The 10,166-nt window shown below is 32.5% G+C and overlaps 1 protein-coding gene and 1 long non-coding RNA gene across 3 annotated transcripts in view; one reads left to right on the top strand and one right to left on the bottom strand.

Annotated features, from left to right (window-relative positions):
- The first annotated feature begins 598 nt into the window (after positions 1 to 598).
- Positions 599 to 10,166, top strand: part of LOC102679552 (axin) — a 26,475-nt gene continuing 16,907 nt past the window's right edge. The window contains exon 1 of one of the 2 annotated variants that reach the window (XM_006619771.2): positions 599 to 1,045. The gene's annotated coding sequence lies outside the window, so the exon portion shown is untranslated. The remainder of the gene's footprint in view (positions 1,046 to 10,166) is intronic. The other variant, XM_006619770.2, reaches the window with a different exon arrangement.
- LOC116186122 overlaps positions 7,159 to 10,166 on the bottom strand; it is a 5,870-nt gene continuing 2,862 nt past the window's right edge. Inside the window, exons 2-3 of the long non-coding RNA XR_004151066.1 lie at positions 7,981 to 8,073; positions 7,159 to 7,901 (exon numbers count right to left, since the gene is read on the bottom strand). This is a non-coding gene — a long non-coding RNA (uncharacterized LOC116186122). The remainder of the gene's footprint in view (positions 7,902 to 7,980; positions 8,074 to 10,166) is intronic.

Raw genomic sequence — 10,166 nt, 5'->3', positions numbered from 1 at the left:
AATTATTAATTGAATATAATCTTTATAATAAAAAAATACTTTTGAAATAACATAAATACATTAATATATTAAATTATAAATAAATAATTTTAAGAATTTATAAATATATATAATAATAAATTTTACAATATATATAAAATAATATACATAAAAATTATTAAAAGATTTACTTAAAGTTACAATTTTCTGAAAAAAATATCTATTTCATATATTTTAAAAAATTTTTGGAGCAAGGCAATAAATTAATTAGATACGCGACTGTCGATGATACATTGAATATATGTAAGCACACATCTCTGTATGTGTTTCTTGGTAGAGCATTAATTAGTAATGCTATAAAGCACTACAACAAATTGATAATCAATATCTTTAAACACTAAAATATATTCATGATAAAAATATTACTTATCTTAATATAAAAATAAAAAAGAATAGTCTATTTTTCCAAAGTTTCATAAAAACAAAATTCTAAAAGATGAATGAATGACGGCGCGTCAACTAGATACAGGACTGCTCGCGGCAAGGGCATAGGCCATGCGGCCCGTTGATTGGCCGGTCTTTGAAGGGGCAACTTTAGGCAGGGACCGCGAGAGTGCGCGTCCCGCGCACTCGTGTTAGATCTCGATGGCGACCAAGATGTGCCTGAGAGACGAGCCGCGAAATGCCTAGCTGTATAGTGTCTGATTTTCCGTGAATTCACCGTGATCTCTGTTTATTCGATGCGAGCGGGAAACACTTTGCATGCCTTCTGCGTGTCAAGTCGCTTTTATTATTACGGTGGATCGACGCAGTGTGTATATTTCGTCGTGAGTGTAGTGCGTGTGTGCGTCGTGTCGAAGTGTCGAGAGTTCACGCCGAATCATCGTCGTCGCTAAGAAAGAGCGAGAAAGTAAAGACGAGAAAGAGAGCTACGATGTGTCTGCGTTTCAATCCGTACCATTTTTTCGTCAATAGTTGACATTTTCGAGCATGGAACATCGGTCTCGCCGAAGAGACGCATCGTCATCACGGCATTAGCAAATACAAGCACCGTCGGATATACCGAGTAAGTCCACTACCGTCTTTTCTTTTTCGAGAGCACTGATTCCTTTCTTAAAATCCGTCTCCCTATCTTTGTCTTTCTTGTTTGCACACTCGCTCGCTCACTGGTTCGCTCGCTTTCTCTCTTCTTTTTCCAGCCTTTCATTCTCTCTCTCTCTATTCCTTTGCCTTCTTTCCTGCTTCTTTTCTTTTTCATCTACCGCTAACTTCTTCTCTTTCGCCTGTACCATTCTTTTTCTCTATCTATCGTCTCTTCCTGTCGCAGGATCGCGCGTGTATCAACTTAGTCGTGTTTTGAATATTAGAAGATTAAAACTCGCGATGTTTAACTGTTGTCGAAATGTCGAGGCAGGCAGAATCTCATGAAAAAAAAAAGAAAAACCGAAAAATAACACAAACGATTTCCTCGTGCGTAATACCGAGCATCATCCGCTCCAAAATACACCGCAATGTTTACGTCCCCGGATCCTGTTTTATTCGCTCCGATCACTTTCTCGTCCCTTTTCTGCTCAGATTTTTATTTTTTTCCATTTTGTTCCTTTCGTTTACCTCTCCTTCTCGTCCTCATCTCTGTGCCCCCTGTTTCATCTCTTTTTCCCTCCTACACCTTTTTCTTTCACGGGAATCGACTATCTTCCTCCCTCTTTCTCTATCCATCTCTCTCCTGTTCCCTCTCTTTCCCGCTCTCTTTCACTCTGCTTACACTCTAGCCACGAGAGCTTTGCGCGTCTCGGGGCGCGTGTATTCACGAATCGAGCTCTCTTTCTTGACGTACCTACCACCGAACGCAACCGTGCGTTTTCTTCTCGAGTCGTTCCACCAGCTTTTCTGCCAGTCGCAGTTTCGTTCCTCGCTTCGTGCCCTACCTTTTTTCCCTCGAGCCTCCGCGATCGTTCCGGTTCCACGTCCGTTTCGTTCTCTCTCTTTCTCTCTTCCTTTTTCTCTTTTCCTCTTTTCTCTGCTCCTTTTTCATCCTGAAACCTCACCGCGCGAGTCCTCTCATCTCCGTGGATTCTCTCGCAATATACACGATTTCGCTACACGCGCTCTCTCCCCATACTTCTTCTTCTGCTCTCTTTATCAAAACAATACATATGCTTATGTTGTGCGAGTGCGCTTCTCTTCTGATAATCGTGAATATCAATCAGTGATTTTATAAATAATTCAGTAAAAACCGATAGAATCGTAGTCGACGTGAGTCCTTCTTCTTTCCCTCACCCTCACTCTCCCCTACTATCCTCTCCTCCGCGAGCTCCCCGTCCATTATTCTGGGCTTCTTTCCGTAATTGACGACAGTTCACAATAAATGCGGCGAATAATTAAGACACTACTTACTTCCTGGTTCAGTTACAATCCCATTGAGAAATTGTTTGGAAAGATGCTTGATCTGATTAGGTAAGGGGAGGGATTATTGACAATAAGGTCAAATTTAATTTTTTCTTTTCCCCCTTTTAGATTATTAGTTGCAATTGATTCCAAGATAATTTAGGTTTTATTATAAAAAATTTTAAAATCAATTAAGCAAATCATAACATATACATTATGAGATGAAAGTTTTATTTATAGTAGTAACAGTCGAGAATCACTGTTGAATGATTGAAACGGTGGAAAATTTCATCGGCTGATGTTCATGGAATGTTAGTAAAGGTAAATCACGATACGTGATTTAGCTCATTAAATTAATGCATCGTACCGATATCATACTCGAATAAGAACATATAATTCTGTTAAACAAAATGTTTTCCATTGCAAATCATATTATTTGTGCATTTAATCGTATATTTTTTAATTGAAAGTAATTATCTTAATCGAGTCTATCTGTTATATGATATAAAAATACAATGAAGATTAAAATCTCTTATTTCTCATAAAATTCAGTTCAATTTTTTTTATAATTAAGTAATATTTGAGCGTACAAGATGAAACTTTTGATTATGCGATTAATTAGGTAGATAACACTGATAATTAAAGACTAATTAAAGACTAAATGAAACAGATTGCACGGATTACAGATAATTACATGCTAGACTTGACAACCAAATACTAATAATTCAATTATAACATATTGTAACGTGTAATGTTATCCGATAATACCTCAATTGCTCCAATCATGAGATACATGTATAAATCTCAACAAGATACATTTGATAGTAGAAATAATATTTAAGTCTCAAAATTGTCAATTATATATATTTTTGGTATATTTCCAAGATAGAATATTAGAAATAAATTCGGTTTTTTCATAAATTTTTATTTTCCTTGTACTCTAAAATGATTAATCCTTAACTGCTACTGTGGAGTTCTAGAATATCTCAAAGATTATAAATATTATAATTTCGCTCTCAAGTATCACATCATGCTAAGTGTCTCAGTAATCTTCAATTAGGTTGAGTTTTCTAATAACAACTGATAAATTCAAACGTGAATTTAATCTTTTTAATAATACAGAATTGAAATTATATTTATATATATTTATTTATATTTTAAAAAAGTAAATATTCCATGAATAGAATTTAGATGCTTGAACACTATAATTTTATAAATTTTATAAACAATCATTTCAAACAAATTTAAATATGCTATCGGATAATCTTCTTCGTGTTAAAAAATTATTATGAAATTTTATCTTTTGCATAGAAAAATAGCTATCTAGAAGAAAAATAAGTGAAGAATACACGCAATACCTTATTATACTACCATATAGTTAAATTTTTTATTGGTGTACCTTGTAATTAAAGATGAATCGGTTAAGGATTAATCTTCTAAGGGTTTCATCATAACTATCCTTTAATCTCTCGTTTTTCTCATTTATTTTCATATCCACCAATTGTTTTAAAACATTTTTTAGACTTTTCAAAGATTAAGAGCACGCATGGATGAGTGTACATAAAGGAATTCGAACGATTAAACGTTGGACGAGGAAATGGAAAAATAATATATCCATTTCTTACGTTCAGTTAACCGGTTCCTAATCGATGTGGAGATTCGATCGTGCGTCGCAATGCGTCCCGTTTGAGATGGTAATGGATGTTAATAACCAACGGTGCAGGAACTCGCACGTGGTGAATGTGCCTAGGGTACACATTCGGGGGTGAGTGTCTGGTTGCGTGCACAACCTTGGCAGAGCGAATGGACGCCAGTGGTAGTTGATAGAAGTGGAGGTGGTGACGAGATGTCGGCGAGGGTTCAAGTAGAAAGGGAATAGAGAGTTCAGAAGCGGTCGCCTTTGATGTAGACACGCTCCACAACTCCTTCACGCCAATAAACCTTTACGGCGAACGTTTCTGTAAGCTTTCTTAATATTGTCATCTTTCCCTCGGCCTCTTTCACTCGGCCGTTCTCCTGTGTTCCCATTGTTACTCGCAAGGGAACCACGGTTTGCTTCTACGATTCTCGGATATTTTTGAAGCTCCGTTGGAGAGACGGTAGGCACCTGGTAATTTACTCTTTTGCCATTCAAAAATGGAATTGTCGTTTGGGACGTTTGTTCTACGTTTTTCATTAATCTCGTGGAAATTAAATGGAATGCTTTGATTTAATATTTGATTTTTTAACGGTGCTAGGTTTTTTCCTTTATCATTTGTTTGATGTGGTAATAGATTTAGTAAATCTTCTGGTTTCTTTTTTAATTTATTATTTTTTGTTTATATCTACCAAAATGATAATAATTTTCAAGAATGAAGTTTCAAAAAAACTATATTTACATCAATAATTTTGATTTCGTTAAAGAAAAAATGATTTAGGTTTTTATTTTTTAACAAAACCATTATTTATTTTCATTTTCATTTGAAAAGAATGAAAATACTTTTATTTTAGTTGATTTCTTAACGTTTCTAGATTTAGTCAATTTTTTTTTTAGTAATTTTGTGTTTAGTAAAATGGGTAGTATAGTATAGTTTAAGAACAATATTTTACTTTGAACAGACGAATTACATTCAACTTTGATTTTTTGAAAAATTGTTAGACTTAGACATCAAACAATTTATATATTTCTTTCAATTTTCATGAATAGAATTGTTATATATACTTATTTTCTCGCTTCCATTTATGCTTTTGAAATAACGAAAACTGTAAAAATGTAATTTAAATGAGAATTTAGTTAATTTTTATGTTGTAAACTACTTGAAATTTTGTATTCATCCTGTATATCAATATCATGAAAACAACATTTCATTATTACTTCATATTATTTCATTTCCAACTATTTTTTCTATTAGAATAGGGAATTACATACAACTATTTGTAATTCATGATACATATGAATCTTTAAATTCTAATGGCTTCGACACTTGGAGGAATTTATAATCATATTAGGTATTTAATCGTTGCTACAATGTGCTACGTTTGTGCTACAATTCTTTACATTTATGAGAATAAAGTAACATGTTTCGTTACTACTTTAAAAATAATTATATAATAATTATTTCAAATTTTTCTATCTATCTTATTTTAAATGAACATTAATTGTTCTTCATTTTAATATAAAACTATATATTAAATATAAATTACTAAAATATATTTTAATTTATATTTAATATTTTATATTTAGATCTAGAGATATTAGAATATTTAGAAATATGAATTATTTAGAATCTTTATTCAAAATATTATAAATCTGAAATATCATAATGAATATTTATAACATATATTAGTCCTAGATTTGAAATTTAAAAATTAGAAGTCAAGGTTCACAAACCAATTATGTTATAAATACAATTTGCTTTCATTGTATAGAATAGTTTGCCCCATGAGTGTGACTCGATATTATAAGGCAAGAGGTTAATCTATTTTAAGGAACTCGATTAAAACTTTTATTCAATTCTATTCTTTAAGAAATCGATAGCGCATAATTGGTTTATTGAATTACAATCAAAATTAATATAAGAATAAACAAAATATTATTTTTTAATACTAAAACATAATCCAATATATAATTTTCACAGATTTACCAGAGTAGTAATCTAGCATTAAAGAAGTTTATTAAAAAAAACCCTAGTATGAGCTTTATAATGCCCGTTATTGTATTAAATACATACTTAAATTTCCAAGTAGAGTTTATGATAAAAAGTGGGTTAAAAATTTTTATAACTCTTCTATCATATTCATGACTCATTTTATATACAGATAGGTACAGATATATTAATAACGTGATTCACTTCCGTATCACAAAAGTATTGGCTCGAACAGGAAGAACAATCGTACCGGTGTTATTAATACGATTACAATATTTCATTGAATCGAAAGGGAGTATAAATGTTAATAATCGTGCACTACAACCAATACCGGGTGGGCTACGAAAATAAAAAAGAAAGAAAAAAGGGATCGTGTCTTCCTGACCTTTCGTTTATTGCATCTAACAAGCTTCTTTGAACAACGACCTCTTCCTCTTCTGCAATTATCGGCAATAAAGTGAAAGCTTTTACCAGTCACTTTCAGCGCACGCAAAGGAAAGTAGTATACAAAAATAAGAGTTAAGAATAACAGGAAGATGAAGGAGTCAGGGCGACGAGGAGGATGTTACCGGCGAAAGCTTCGTAAAGTCAAAGAACATCGATTTAAAGATCCTCGGAATGGGGAAGAACTCTTTGATATCAAAATGAGAGGACGTAAAGTTCCCTTGTGCTTTAACCACACTGAGCACGTGGTATCAAACGGCACGATCACGAACCGGGTACCGCCCACTCTTCCGATCTTCGGTTCACGCTAGGGGATTCCCATAACTGTGTGTACGCGCAACGACAACAGAGGGTGGGCTCATGCGTTGCTCCCTTTTATACAGGGTAGTTCACTTAACCCTATGACCTGAAATAACTCTTTCAATCTTGCGAATCGTAATCCTTGGAGAAGTGTCTCCTGCTTGATCTCGAGACATCATTCATGCGTGTAATCCCATTTCATGATATTGCCTTTATACATAGGGTGTTTAGCTTGTGTAATTGGCTAAGAAAAATTCGTGTTGGAGGACGCGTTTGAAATAATTTTATTCTTCTGTAAATTTTTTCATGATATGATAATTTTGTAATCTATGGAGTATTTCTAAATTATTTGGAAAATTTGCTATTAAAAATTGAAAAAAATTGTATAAATATTTGGATATTTGGATTTGAATCCTTTTTGTATTTTTTAAAAGAAAATTTATTCTTGTTTAATTTTACAAAGCAGAGAACGGAGATTTACATTATCAACATTTACACTTCGAATCACTTTGAAAGCTATACGATATGTTCAACATTCGTTGTTTACTTTATACATATTAAAACATTTCTATAAGTATCTTATGGACATCTGCGGCATTTCATTAAATGAAAGGTTCGTAACATAAAATTATCTTATTTTGCATACGTTAATAGTAAAACGAACGATTGAATGCGCAATGTTGAATCGCATTTCGTGTGCCTGTATCAAAGTTAAAGAGGTTAAAAGGCGAAATAAACGCGAAACGTGTTACGATAAGAGGGGGTAGGTAGAGGAAAGCGCTCACTAGGGGTGGTTATAGGTAGGTAGTAGAGAGATGATAGAAAAAGAGAAGAGAAGAAAAGATAAGTGAAAGAAGATAAAGGGGCGCCGAAATGGTACCGCGTTTGATCCATCATCTCCTCCGTCTGTGTGCAATAATTGTCTCTATTGTCTGTAGCACTGTTCTCACTGTTTGTGCCCCCTTCCACTCTCTCTCGTTCTTGTGCTCTCATTCTTTCACCCATCACCATTTTATCATTCAGTTTCTCGGTGTCGTCAGTTCGTTTATTTCAATTTGTGTGTCAATCCTCTTTCTCGTGCAACTAAGTGGGTACTATACCTGGTTTTCAGTGTATCATCAGTGATACATCGGTCGCATACGGTGCTATCACGACTCAAGTACACTAAAACAAGAATATATCTACATGCAATTGTATATCATGTAACGATGACGCGAGATATAAGCCGGTGAATGAGACAGACCTTTTATATAAGAAACGAATCGTCTGATTCAGTTATTCGAGGTTTCGTTAGTCTATCGGTAACCACGAGTATCGACTAACGAGCAGACTGGGCCTGAAAAAAAAAAAAAGAAACAATGAAAATACGTAATTGCTCGGTACCTATTTTTCCACGAGATATAATTAGGGCGTTTCTTTCATGGAAGCCGAGTTTTCAAACTTGGTTTCTTATTATACGGTTGTTCGTGACTATTTGCGAATGTTTTTAAATTTGAAAGTTTCAAGAAGCTCTATTGTTAGTTTACGATTGATCAATAATTGCATTATAGAAATATAATAAAATTTAAATATAAAATATAAAATTTAAATTACGTTACTATCTTATTTTCAAAAATAAATATTACAAATAGAAATAAAACTCCGTACAATTGATTGAATTTAACTTTTTCAGAATATAGAAAAACAGTCAAAAAATTTATTATGTTTATTAGCTTGTTTATGAAGGCTAAAAAATAGTAGTATAAATAGAAAATCTGATAAACTAAATTTAAAATTAAACTAAATAATTAAACTGTAATTAAACTAAAAATTTATTTATAAAATAAATATTGTTATTTTTTAGATATAAATCGACATTATGTAAAGAAATGAACAAGTTAAAACTACTCATAATATAGAAATTAGTTAAATTTAATAGTATTTCCTTATTTATATTTCTATATTTAATGTCAGAAATTCCAAAAATCTTGGTGATAAAAGAATATCTAATTAATTTTTAAATTACTTATTTTAAACTTCTAATTTTATTATACTATCTAAGATAAACACTTTCACATTTTCGTATATCTATACAGTATTCCCTTTGATATGTTCAAAAGATTTAATTATTCAATATCGATTTGAGAAAATTGAACTACATGTATAAGATTGATAGGAAAAACCGTTCGAAAAGGGACAGGGTTCCGTGGTGTGTAGTTACGCGTATAGGGGCTTACTGAGGGCGCGAAGAGGGGAAGAGAGTATGTATGTATTGTCGCGAATGAGACGAAGGGGAAGAGAAGAAAGCGAAAAAGATAAACAGAGTCCTTTAGGCCGTGCATGCGACGGGCAAAGAGCGCAGACAATGAGGGTCAAAGGCGCCACTTCTCTTGCCACGTTTTTAGCTGGGCGATCTTTATTCTTTGAGGACTTTGTTCCACTACCATGGACCCACGGGAAATTCTTTTCCCCGTCCGAAGAGGTCGATCAAACAGTCATGAGTATTACTACCTTCGGGAAGAAAGACCGTTCTATCGTCTTTTTATCCTCTTATCGCGATATGTACTAATGCTTCGTATAATTGTTCGTTTCGATCATGTGAATATTTCGATCGCTCCCCGATTCATGCAATATACAATGATTTTTTGCGCATATGAATTCGATTAACTTTCTGGCTTCCGTGTCATAATAATTGATACATACTGCCATATGAAGATAGTCAAAGGAACATGACGCTTGGAACGATGAAGCAATGTATTTTATGTTTGAAATATATTATCAGAACTTATGTTTTGTAAGTTTATTCATTAAATTTATAATAAGAGATTTGGAATTTAATCTATTAAGAATCATGCTGCATCTATATTTTTTTTGTAATTTTTTCAATTTAAAATATTCAATTCTGTAAAGTTTAATATATTATATTTAATATATACTATTATTTTTTTATTTATTTTATTATTTATTTTATTATTTATTTATTTATTTTTTGCATTTTAAAAAAATTATATAAATTAATTTATTTATGCCATATGAAGCAACTTAATCAAACCTGTTGGTTTCCTATGATTCATCAAATAGAAGTTGACAATTAATACACTATGTAGCAATTTCATATAATATAGCCCTGTTACTGACCTTTTTGATTAATTCGATGGAAAGTATTTAAAATTCAAAACAATATATACATAAAGGTGTAACAAAGTTGCTAAAAGAAATTATTTCTAAAGCAATGATGATTCTTATTCAAAGAGTTTAGCTTATCTGTCAAAGCCGCAACGGTAGTATAAAATATCATGTTATAAAGAAAAAAATTGTTTTTCCATATAAAATCAGAAATACAATCATTGAATAATGCACCATATATAAAGAGCATTTATAAACACATCTTGAATCGGTGCGCGCGCGTACGCGCGCTAAATTATAATATCAGCTTTAAAGATATTCGCC

This window comes from Apis dorsata, unplaced genomic scaffold (assembly GCF_000469605.1).
Source record: "Apis dorsata unplaced genomic scaffold, Apis dorsata 1.3 scaffold_437, whole genome shotgun sequence".
In the NCBI taxonomy this organism is placed as follows: Eukaryota; Metazoa; Arthropoda; class Insecta; order Hymenoptera; family Apidae; genus Apis; species Apis dorsata.
This window is presented reverse-complemented; position numbering and strand designations above follow the sequence as displayed.